Genomic DNA, 13,477 nt, shown 5'->3' on the forward strand with positions numbered 1-13,477 from the left:
AGATTCACTCTGCCCCCTCGTCTCAAGTTCCAGTGTATCAGCTTGTTTGCCATCCATATTAACATAAGCCTGATAGAATTTCTGGCATTTCACACAACTCAGATCACTGTCATGATTTTGATGTGACAGAAATGTTAAATCATTAATGGTTCCCTGTTCTTTTGAACTGCCCTGTTGTTCTGCTGATGGAGTGGCATTGTAACACTTTTCCAGTAGCGTGTTCTTGAGAAGGAATAGAGGTTTTGTTTGAGATGTGTCCACTCTCTCTCTAAAGTCTTTGTGGGACTGATACTGTGGTGTGTTTGGGAGTTGACTGCCAATTGCCCTAGTCTCTCCCTCATACTCATCCTCTGCCTTGTGGTGCCTAAAATCTATCTGGCTCAGACGCTTGGGCTGAAGGTTCTTGGATGTCCCTTCATTCCATCTCCGCTGCGCATCAGTACATGAAAGCCCTGTCTTTCCACTAACCACTGCATTCTGGACCTGAATCAGCCATAATGATAAATTGTTGTTGATTACAGGTGAAACTCGAAGAATTTGAATATCGTGCAAAAGTTAATTTATTTCAGTAATTCAACTTAAAAGGTGAAACTAATATATTACATAGACTCATTACATACAAAGTGAGATATGTCAAATAAATGTGTCTTTATTTGTCATAATATATTTATAACAAATATGGAAGTATAAGTATATATTATATATAGCTTACAGCTGTGAAAACCTTTTCACAATATTCTAATTTGAATTTGGGGTTTTCATAAACAGTATGTCATAATCATCAAAATTATAACAAATAAAGGCTTGAAATATCTCACTTTGCATGTAATGAGTCTATATAATATATTAGTTTAACCTTTTAAGTTGAATTACTGAAATAAATGAACTTTTGCACAATATTCTAATTTTTTAGAATTAGTATGTTTGTACATTGACTGCATTGCACACTACAGTACTGTACTGCAGACATTCAATATTTTGGACACGGACATATTGTGCTGCACTGTACTTAGAAAAAACAGCAGTACAACTGTATATATTTTTGTAAGGGATATGTTTATTGTTTTCAATAATTTACAGATTTGATGTGTAGCAAGATCGCTCTAACAGCCTATGCCTACCTTCCAAATGACAGCTGCTGCATGGCTACAAGATTTCCCTAGCCCTGCAATGCATGAACAGCCGACTGTTTCGATGATACCAATCGGCCTCGTCATTACCCAAGCAAGTTGTTTGGGCTTGTTGAGGCTCTGACTAGGCTCGACCTCAGCCTTAAGGAAAATAAACTCATCGTATTTTGTACACAGTATTTTTCCGATTTTGTTGCTGTGTAGATAGTTGTAAGCCTCTGTGCTCTTATAATTTCTTAGTGTCTCACCATCAACACCCTCACTAAGGACGAAATAGTTGACGATATCAACATAGCTAATGTCTGGCCACAATTTCATATCGTCTACCCATTCCGTTAAGGTAGACGGATGGGGCACTTTAACTGTACTATCACCAGTACTTGTAAGATAATCAGATCTATGCGACCATCTGTGAGATGTGATCATTTTGCCAGCTGCAGTATCTACAGGCTAACGTAAACAGGAAGTGCGTTACTGGCTTGTTCTACGTTGCCATAGCGATCACGGGAAAGGTCAGAGTTCGGGAAAGTTGTGGATAAGAAAACTTGGAGGAAAAAAGAGGTAAAAACATTTTGAATAGACAGTGCTATTTATCTCTCTTTGGACTTTTGCTTGATTCCTGTTTGAAAGAACAGCACAGAAAAAACATTCTTGGACATTTTGGACACAACTGGAATTTTAAAGAAATCAGTGAAAGTCATATTTTCCCCATTTTTGGCTTATTTACTCATTTTTACTAGTTTTATATCTCCACTGGGAGATGATAAACAAAAACAATTCAAAACAGTGGCAGTTATTTCAGTTGATTGTTTACATTCCAAATCAATGATGGCCAACGCATCATCTTGGCCCCGCCCCTTCATCTACCCTCAGGAGAGCTCTGAGGCCTCCAGGCTGATGCTCAGACACAAGCAGATGAAGGAGAGGCCCGACACACTGTTTGCAGATCTACAGGACCACAGTGCCATGAACAACCTGCTCTTTTACACCCAACACAGCCCTTTATGGCACACTGCCTTCTGTCAACATCTCACCTTTACCAAGAAAAGAGGCATCTGTAAAGGCAGACAGATCTTAGCATTTGAAGATGCTGAAAAAAATGATGAAACAAGATTTTTGACCCTGAACTTGTATCAAAATGGCACTGTCATGATCCAGGGATCAGAGTCTGCTCTCAAGGTCTTCATTGAAGATTTTGAATTAATAAAAAAGCTGGCACTGTCTGATGAAGTGGACAAGAATATGAACATTGTTCCCTCTCCTGAAAAATCAGACCAAAAGACGACAGTGACTTCAGCAACTGCGATCCCATCTCCAATGTCAAGAATGAAAGACAACTTTTCACTTCTGGAAGTAGAAGTCGTGGAGATAAAAGAATTAATACTATCCCACCTGAAAGACAACAACATGGAACAAGTGACAATTGACATAAAGAACTTAAAACAAGAAGTTGAATCTCTGCAGAGACACAGAGAAGAAATGACAGAAGAACTTCAGAAAACCAAAGATGAACTAAGGGAAGTTAAATCAACTTTAGGAAGACAACTAACGGAAGTTAGAAAAGAAATGCAGGAGGAGTTATCGGCCTTGAAGTCAGTACTCCACACCAAAGATGAACTCATCACAGATCTGAAAGAAAGACTCGATTCTGTTTCAGCACCTAAAGAGTCTTCTGCCAAACCCTTGACTCGTCCAGAGATGCTCATGGAAAACCCTCAACGTGAACAGCTGCCAGTGGAAGAAGAGCCTCACTGTTCGACTGATCCAGCACCCCAGATCCACAGCTCCTCTGCACAGGACCCGGGAGAAACACATGCTCTTATCCTGACTGACTCTAATGGGAAATATGTCAATGAGAGACTTCTACTACCAAACATGAGAGTCAAGAAAATCTGGTGCCCAAACACAAGAAGTGCTTTTCAGATCCTGTCTGGGAGTAAACATGAAAACTACAAGCACATCGTAATCCACACAGGGACGAATGATTTAAGGGCCCTGAAGGGCCGTGTGGCTCCTGTGATGAGAGAGGTGGCGATCAGAGCCACACAACGCTTCCCAGAGGCTAGAGTAACTCTGTCCACACTGCTGCCACGCACCGATGTGCCGTTCCACGTGATCCACGGGAATAATGTGGAACTCTCCAGAAGCTGCGCACTCATTCCCAATCTTCATCTTGCCCATCACAAAGACATACAGCCTCATCATATGTATGACCACATACATCTCAATAAGCAAGGAGTGAAAGTCTTCGCCAGAGTGCTGAAAAGCACAGCCCTTGGAAACACAGCAAGAAACAACAGAAACTCTGATAACAGGCGAAGCTCTCAGCCACCAAGAAGCCATCGTCCTCCAGCAGAGCCCAGACGGACCACCGGACCACCATCCCAACACAAGAGCTACGCAGCGGCCGCTCAACAACCACAGAACCCTGCAGCTGCTGAACTCAACCAGATACGACATCTACTGAACGTCATCTGCTCCAGACTGAGGACATAACCTGCATCACACACACACACCTTTTCATGAAATCATTTAAAATCAGTTGTTGGAATATACAAGGTCTGCACTCTTCTACTTTTGGTAATAAGACTGCAGACCAAGACTTACTCAGCAGTGTAACAGACATGGACATCTGTATCTTTCATGAGACGTGGTGTCGTAGTAATGAGACCTTACATTGCCCAATAGGATACAAGGAAATTATGGTTCCTTCATCAAAAAATTCTAAAATTAAATGCGGCCGAGACTCAGGTGGAATACTTATATGGCACAAAGACGATTTAAAACATTTGATTAAAGTTGCTAAAACTGGAAAATCATCCATTTGGCTTGAAGTGAAATCCGTCATATATCAGTCAAACCTTTACCTCTGTGCAGTCTATATTCCACCTCATGACTCTCCCTATTACGAAGAGCAAAGCTTCCCAACATTACAGACTGACATCTTACACTTTCAGTCCAGAGGAAACATCCTCATCTGCGGAGACTTAAATGCCAGAACAGGGCGAGAAACTGATTATGTAAATATTGTAGATAATGACCCCATCCTCACTGACACCACGTTTCAGTCCTCATCGAATATCACACCGAGAAACAGCTATGACACCTCAGTGAACATTAGTGGAAAACAAATGTTGAAACTCTGTAAAGGTTTAGGATTATACATTATTAACGGCAGAACTCGTGGAGATACATTAGGTAGATTCACTTATTGCTCCAGATTAGGAACCAGTGTGGTTGATTATTCAATAACAGATATTGATCAAAGTTTTATCAATGCTGTAGCGAAAATGAGACGGAACAAACCCACAAACTAAATATTCTTTCAGAATATTAATTCAAACAGAATATTAAGTGAAGATTTGGGCAGGACTTGAGTATCTTCATCCATCTGTCACGGGGTCCAGGCGCCGCCCGGTCTGGTTTTAAAAGAGCCTCCCCCAACACCAACTAAATAATGAATGGACAATGCGAGGTCCCATGATGCAAACAGATTTCAGCAGGAAGAACGTGTCAATATGAGGGGGTTTCCAGAAGACAGATTGGTACAGAAACCCCCCCCCCCCCCAACATTCCTTCCTGAACTCTCCTTAAGGACCTCTGAACAACAGACAGAGTTTATTTTCTCTTCACACCAAGAGAACTGATTCTTACCAATAAACTACATAAAATCATTTAAGAACAATTTTCAATGGACTTACAATCAAACAATCACGCAACTACCTAATCCTGTGTGTTTCCACCACTTATATGCATATTCTAATAAGATATGTTGTGATCCCATATAATTCATGTAAATGTTATAATCATTAGGTGTGTGTGAATGAAAATGTGTACTGTTTAATTTCGATGTGATCGTATGCTCATGACTCAAAAGATGGCCTGAAATACATATGTGTAAAATGTTCCATATTCTGATATTTCGAGATCATGCCTAAACTGTTGAATTTGGTCTTTTAGTTTCATTAGAGAAACCCCCCCAGGGAAGACATGATTTATGACTTTGAACACAAAGCCAGTGTCTAATTGGTCCGCTCTCTTCAGGAGGGGGGACAAACTTTGAGTTAAAACCTTGGATTCTCTGTTAGCCAAAGCTCTCTCTCTCTCTCTCCGTGCGCTCTCTAAGCTCTAAGCTCTAAGCTCTCTCTCAAGACTAGTACCATGTAACAAACGAGCAGAAATAACCCAAATCAAGATCTGAAGAACATGGGTTAAACAATTTCATTCAAGCCATCTTACTACTCTCGTCTAAGTCTTCTTTTCTTTTCTAAGTCTTCCTTTATTTTCCGATTGAAAGTCTCGGTTTTAAGTTAAGTTTTGCTGCAAAGTTTCATTCCACGATTCACGGCTGCAACGCACGCTTTCAACTTCAAAGACCATCAACCATCCGCGACCGCCAGCCACCACGTGACTGGTTCTCGCCCCATCTATCCAGGCACGAGGAGACCATAACCAACGAACGAACCCCTTTGACGCTGACCAAAGGAATTCACAAAGGGAACCCCCAAAGCAAACGCAAGTAGATACCTCCAGACATTTGAAAGCTTAACTGGTGTATAATATTAACCTGTCTAAGAAACGATAGAAGGGTTAAAAATTAATGATTGATGGTTCGTTCCAGGTCAGGTCTTACAAGTGCATAGAAATTCGGAATTTTCTTCCTCTTACCCTTAAACTCCTTTCCAAACTCATTCTTCCTTTTTATTTTATTTTGTTCTTTCTTTGTTTCTTTTTGTAATTCTTGCTGTAACTTGTATGAACGTGTGCGTGTGTTTGTGTTAGATATTTTAGATATTAGTCGTATATGTTAGTATATAATCAATAAAGTATTGTTCGCATTTTGAAAAGAGATTGCTTGTGTATGTGCTTATCAAATTTATTGTCTTGAACTTCGATCAAAAGTTACCTATGCTTTTACCCTATTTCTTAATTTACTGTTAGGGGTTATTCTTTCTTGGCCAGGAAGATATTATATTTCCTAGAGTTAATAATTGTTTATGCTTTCTGTTCATTGGATGAACTGATAAATGATCATATTATTGATTCTGTTACAGTAAATTCTGAAAATAATTAAATTATTAATTATTGATCATAATTCGTTATGAATAATAATTAATGATATTTATACGGGCGTATAAACGCTACATTTTATTGGTGGAGACGAATGCGGGAAGTTTAACCTAAATTGTAAGCATATACGAAGTAATTATCTTTTCATAGTATGCATAGTATGCGGAGGATAGATCCGAACCTCTGAGAGTCTGTGTGTATGACGTATGCGCGCGCTCTGTTTGAATGCTGCTGCCTGCTGCTCGAGCTGTTACTCTAGTCTTGTCTGCCTCCCTATTTTATTCTTTTTATTTGTTATTTTATTTTAACTGCAGTAAAATAACCCAAGATATAAAATCTCACACAGCAATAAGGTCAGAATTGGGCGGGTTCCCCGATGTCTGAAATAATTATAGCTTACTGACGTCTGCGTGTTCCAGCGTCTTTCAAAGCTATATGTGTGTGTGTATCAGCCAGAGAGCTTAACGAAATTAAACTGCAGTAATTAAAATAACCCTGTAAAGGACGAATGAGCGTGTTCCTCATAAAGTCCTTATTTACATGATTCAGTGCGAGTTCCACTGACTGCAAGAACGAATATTCTCCTCATTTAGTTTTTCTCAGGTTGTCCGTGCGTGTCCCACGGCAATCCCCGTGATAAACTTAAGCTTATCTGTTCAATTAATTCTCGTGTAAACACTGCGTATGTCCGAGTGTAGTTGAATAGGAATTATTTAAAGTTGTGTTCAAGTAAAGCGTGACGTTGAAACTTAACCAACAGTTAGAAACCCTGTTTTTTTTTTTTTTGTGTGCTCAGATAAAATTGCACAGAGACGATCCACAGAGATCGCTATTATCCATCCATAACAGCACAAAGCTGTCCTTTAAAGTTAATCACTCTTAAACCGAGTGAAGCCCCACGTCGTAAAAACAGCTACGAGTGGTGTCCTTTATTTGTATTTTTGAAATGCGCCGACATTTCACGTAATATGATCGACGTGCATATTCTTTGAACATTGTTGAAATGTGCCGACATTTCATGTAACATGCATGAATAACTGTTTACAAAACTGCAATTCACAAGTTCGCCCACTAGAGTTTGTTTTGTCGCCATAATTACAATCGTGACACGGAAGTCTTAACCAACTCTTCCGGGGGAACTCTGACCCCTCGCATGATCGGGGCCACAGTGTAAACAAACTGAAACAAAACCCATTTGTAGCTAAGCTAAAGCTAAAGCTAAGTAGTTGTTTACAATTGAGGCCTCACATTATATGCTAAAGCCTAAGCATTATTTACGGTTATCATTAATATTAACATCTGTGGTTAAAGTGTCTGTTTGAACAACGTTAAAGTGATTTAACCATTTAAACACCTCGACTGTTACACCTGTTGGTCTTTTCTTCTTTCCTATTTTACCTGCCTCATATTTTGTTTACCTGCATTTTACTTGAAAAAGAAAATACTGGTTTATGATTATTAATTGTCAAATTCTAATTTGATTTAGAAAGGGAAATATTAAATTAAAATTTAAATTCTATTTTTCTAAACAGGTAATTTCTAATGATTTCTAGATTTATTTTTAATAATTCTAATTTCATAATTTTCCTAATTTCTAAAATTCTCTTTTAGATTTAATCACTTCAGGTGAATAAGTTTTGAACTTTGAAAGTATCATTATTACTTTCATCTTTATTACCTTTTTATTTATTTTATTTCTTTTTATTCCTAGCTTGGGAGTGAAACACCTGAGCCTCAATAGGAGACATTGGCATCTCACTACAAGTTTCAAATAAATCAGAGATAACCCTCTCTTACAAGTTTTATTTTTGAATGTTTAGTTGTTGGCAACTATCAATTCTATACTCGTAGTTCGACAAAGGCTCCAGAGCCATTTGTGGATCCAATCTCCTTCCCTCCTTTCCTCCTCACATCCTTCCTGTTCTGTCCTGCTTTCCCATTCTTCACATTTGTAGGTAACAAACCTGGAAGAACCATCAATCGAGTCTAAAGAAAGAGAAAGATAATCTTTCCAAAGAAAACAATCATTAGGCATTTGATTTTGATCAAACCCTCTCTGTTCTCCATACTCTCCCTGCATCTGTAAACGCAATTTACAATTTGACATCTTATCCAAGATCTGTTAACAGAGACAAGTATTGAGCAACCGTCGCCTTCAAAGCATCCCAGCAGAGCTGTAAGCGGTCCAAACTGAAGGTGTGTCAATCCTGTAAAACTCAGAAAAGAGGTAGAAGCATTATTATTGTATTATTTTTCCTTGTAAACATAAACAATAATATTGTTTACCTTTCTGAAAATATATTCTCTGTGATAGGAAACATTTACAAGAAAAATAATATTTCTCCTAGTTAAGAATTTTCGGTTTTTTATTTTTATTGAAATTGTTTTAACCTCTCTCTTTTGCCCTTACTCAGTGAGTGACATAGTCCTCACATCACAAGTTGAAACCAACTTTTCATTGATAGAAAATATTTATTAAAAAAAATATATTTCTCCCATTGAAAAAAAAAAAACAACTTTTCCTTTCAATTGAGATTTGTTTTAACCTTTTTCTCTCTTTCCCTCACTTAGTTGAGTGACAAGTTTCCACAGAACTAGCCTACCTGTCTACACTGAGACCAACCCTTAGACATTACAACACTTCACTATTGTTGTACAGTCACTGAAACGACACTTAGCTGTTCAACCACACATAGGCTTACACCCCACACAGATCTGTGTCAGTCTCTTCACCCCAGCGTGCCAACATGCCGTGGACGACGAACCCCACTGACGTGGACGCCATGCTCAGAGGCATCACAGACTGCCTCACACCAAAGACAATTGAACTGTTATTATTTTTAATAATAATCATAATTCTGAGAAGATTCCTGACACATGATTCAAGCCAGAATCAGAACCACAACCAAGTGGAACTAACCAAGATTATCTGTTCCCTAAGCAATGCCTTCACAGCCCAGCTGACACTAAGCGACAAGCACATCACCCACCTTCAGGAGGATCTGACACGTGCCCAGAGCCGCATGGACAAGCTGGAAGTGAAAGTCCAGGACGACTTCAAGCGTCAGACCACTGAGTTCCTGACAGAGCTGATGCACACCCAACGCTGCACAGACCAGCTCAAAGCGAAAGCTCAAGTGCCTGACGAAGTGGAGCAAGAAACAAAGAACCAAGTTGACAAGCTCCAAGAAGCCCTTGCAGCCACTGAAAGTGAAAAACAAGAATTAAAGACTGTCCAGAAACACCTGGTAAACCAACTCCAGTCTGCTGAACATCAGCTAGAGAAAGCTAAATCTGACATTAAAGACAAGAACTCTGAAATTAATGCTCTGAAAGAACACCTGGAAAGGTGCAATGCTGAAATTGACCATCTGACCCAACAGCGAGATGACGTCAACGACGAGCTCTACGCGGTCAGAGATGAACTCCAGCACATTTTCCAACAGAAACCAGAGCCAAGAAGGGAGAGACCTCCCTCAGCATCACCACTGCTGAGCAGGACAGAGTCCTCCATCCAAGAACTGCCATACAGTGAAAGAAGTGAATGGCCGCAACCCAAAACATCACCAGCCTTCACCACAGAACCGTTCACTGCCAACAAGCAACGAGAGCTCATCCAGGCAGACTCCAGAGCTGCACAGGCGATGACCTTTAAAGATCTCAACAAGCTGGTTAAGAATATAACTCAGTTCAAACCGAACTCCACGGAATGCCCGGACATCCAGTCCCACATCCGAGATATCAACTTCCACCTAGAGGTGAGACCACATGTGACTGACAGAGACAGGTTATACCTCCTCAGATCCACATCCAGTTCAGAGGTACGAAGCTTCCTGGACCGACAACCTGCTCATGTCAAGTCAAACTACCAGCTGCTATGTGAGACACTGATAAAAGAATTCACAGGCCCAGAGTCGGAACATGGTGTGTTAATCGCCTTGGAAACCAAACAAGGTCGACACGAGACTCCCCAAGCATACTACCACCGTTTTCGACAAGCCTTCTTTGGTGCACATAACTCACCTGAACAAGAAGAGGATGTGAACTTCAAAAACCTCTTTCTGAGAAACCTGCACCCCGGATTAAGTCATCATCTTGGTCTCGAGGCCTGCGCAGACACAATGACAATTCAACAGCTACGTGACCTGACGCACAAGGCCCACATCAAACAGAAGATGTCCTCAAAGAAAGGTTTGAAAACATCCACAGTTTCAAACTCCTTCAGCCAAGACACAAGCCTTGCACCGGAAGACAACCAGTGGCACGACAACACCACAGTTCTTCGTAAGAAGCACAGAGAACGTGACTCCTATGCTGATGACAGATACCACACCAACCACATGGAAAAGTCATGGGACCAGCCACGCTTCTCAAGTAACCCGCCTCGGCACCACTCAGTTAAGCACAGCACTGAGTGTGCCCAAGAACAAAACAGTTTACCCTCAAAAGACATGGCGCAACTAATGAGGCGACTGGAAGTGTTCCTAGAAAACAGGCTGAACACGGAAGACCACCGATTCATCTGATACACCTTCATAATGAAGATGACAACCACTTGTTCTACAACAACACAGAACAAAGTGGTCTATCACAGTCAACCACTGACAAACACCCAGAGGTACCAGAAAACACCATCCTGGCTACCCATCACTCATAAAGAAACCACCCAACGAGCTCCAAACTCAAGAACCATGTGTGTGCTACAGCAACAACAGTAAGCACAGAAGGTCAGAAAGTCTGTCACAACCAGAAGGCATCATCCGAGGAATGCAACAACGGAGACAAAGTTTTGCACCACAGCTTCACGCATCCATGCCAAACTACCTCCCCGTGTCTGCCAGAGAACTTCCTGCCTTACTGGTTTGACCCCAGCAGAACACAGAAGATCCCTTTTCCAAGGCAAAGAGGCAACAAGCTCATCAAAGCTAAGCCATCAAGCAAAGGGGGGAGCGAAACAGACTGAAACAGATCTGACCATACATACATACATACCTGCATACATGCACTACACAACACCCCTAACATACTCACTAACATACAGAAGCTAACCACCTCTACCATGCAAAACATGCAACAAACATGTTTTTCCCCACAGGTAGAAAACTACCTTTAGAAACTAGCTTAACAACATAGCTACACTTACCATAGGAAACATGGTAACTATCCATCCAACAAGTACACCTGAGAACACCTCTCATTACATTGTGATACCTGACACCTTAGCTGTGCAACAGTAATTACAAGTCATATACGGAGGAACACTCAACTGCTTTGTTTTGTTTTACCTCTTCCTTCCTTCCTTTCCTTCTTTTATTAGGTAAAAGGCCTGTCCACCCCATAAGGGTCAAGGTCACAATAATAGGGTTGACACACCACGCCTAATATTTGTAAGTCACCTCAAAACGAATGTGAGCCAGAGAACTCCCTGCATCATTCGTATCACAAATTGAAAGGTAAATTGGTCTAAACCTAGAACAATTTAGAAGAGAATAAAACAAACAAATCAATTTTAGTCACAAAATTAATTAATCACCGTCCCAAAACAAATTAGGATAACGTCCTAAAATTGAACTAAACTTTATTCAACGTGATTAACTATATTGAGAGAGTGAACCTGTTTATGCCTAGGTAATCTAATGCCCTGCACCAGTAAAGTGACCAGTCATGGAAGTGTTGTCTTGTTGTTTGCTGTGTGTGTTTGCTTCCTCTACCCATTTCTCCAGCGTTCACCGATGACTTCTACTCAACTCATCATTGAACGAGGGGGGGTATGTAGCGAAAATGAGATGGAACAAACCCACAACAGAATATTAAGTGAAGATTTGGGCAGGACTTGAGTATCTTCATCCATCTGTCACGGGGTCCAGGCGCCGCCCGGTCTGGTTTTAAAAGAGCCTCCCCCAACACCAACTAAATAATGAATGGACAATGCGAGGTCCCATGATGCAAACAGATTTCAGCAGGAAGAACGTGTCAATATGAGGGGGTTTCCAGAAGACAGATTGGTACAGAAACCCCCCCCCCCAACATTCCTGAACTCTCCTTAAGGACCTCTGAACAACAGACAGAGTTTATTTTCTCTTCACACCAAGAGAACTGATTCTTACCAATAAACTACATAAAATCATTTAAGAACAATTTTCAATGGACTTACAATCAAACAATCACGCAACTACCTAATCCTGTGTGTTTCCACCACTTATATGCATATTCTAATAAGATATGTTGTGATCCCATATAATTCATGTAAATGTTATAATCATTAGGTGTGTGTGAATGAAAATGTGTACTGTTTAATTTCGATGTGATCGTATGCTCATGACTCAAAAGATGGCCTGAAATACATATGTGTAAAATGTTCCATATTCTGATATTTCGAGATCATGCCTAAACTGTTGAATTTGGTCTTTTAGTTTCATTAGAGAAACCCCCCCAGGGAAGACATGATTTATGACTTTGAACACAAAGCCAGTGTCTAATTGGTCCGCTCTCTTCAGGAGGGGGGACAAACTTTGAGTTAAAACCTTGGATTCTCTGTTAGCCAAAGCTCTCTCTCTCTCTCTCCGTGCGCTCTCTAAGCTCTAAGCTCTAAGCTCTCTCTCAAGACTAGTACCATGTAACAAACGAGCAGAAATAACCCAAATCAAGATCTGAAGAACATGGGTTAAACAATTTCATTCAAGCCATCTTACTACTCTCGTCTAAGTCTTCTTTTCTTTTCTAAGTCTTCCTTTATTTTCCGATTGAAAGTCTCGGTTTTAAGTTAAGTTTTGCTGCAAAGTTTCGTTCCACGATTCACGGCTGCAACGCACGCTTTCAACTTCAAAGACCATCAACCATCCGCGACCGCCAGCCACCACGTGACTGGTTCTCGCCCCATCTATCCAGGCACGAGGAGACCATAACCAACGAACGAACCCCTTTGACGCTGACCAAAGGAATTCACAAAGGGAACCCCCAAAGCAAACGCAAGTAGATACCTCCAGACATTTGAAAGCTTAACTGGTGTATAATATTAACCTGTCTTAGAAACGATAGAAGGGTTAAAAATTAATGATTGATGGTTCATTCCAGGTCAGGTCTTACAAGTGCATAGAAATTCGGAATTTTCTTCCTCTTACCCTTAAACTCCTTTCCAAACTCATTCTTCCTTTTTATTTTATTTTGTTCTTTCTTTGTTTCTTTTTGTAATTCTTGCTGTAACTTGAACGTGTGCGAACGTGTGCGTGTGTTTGTGTTAGATATTTTAGATATTAGTCGTATGTGTTAGTATATAA

At 40.4% G+C, this 13,477-nt stretch overlaps 1 protein-coding gene across 1 annotated transcript in view; it reads right to left on the bottom strand.

Annotated features, from left to right (window-relative positions):
• LOC311081534 (NACHT, LRR and PYD domains-containing protein 3-like) overlaps positions 1-13,477 on the bottom strand; it is a 161,951-nt gene that overhangs the window by 25,112 nt on the left and 123,362 nt on the right. The gene's annotated exons all lie outside the window — the stretch shown is intronic.

The sequence above is a fragment of the Abramis brama genome (assembly GCF_963993115.1).
Source record: "Abramis brama genome assembly, chromosome: 4".
In the NCBI taxonomy this organism is placed as follows: Eukaryota; Metazoa; Chordata; class Actinopteri; order Cypriniformes; family Leuciscidae; genus Abramis; species Abramis brama.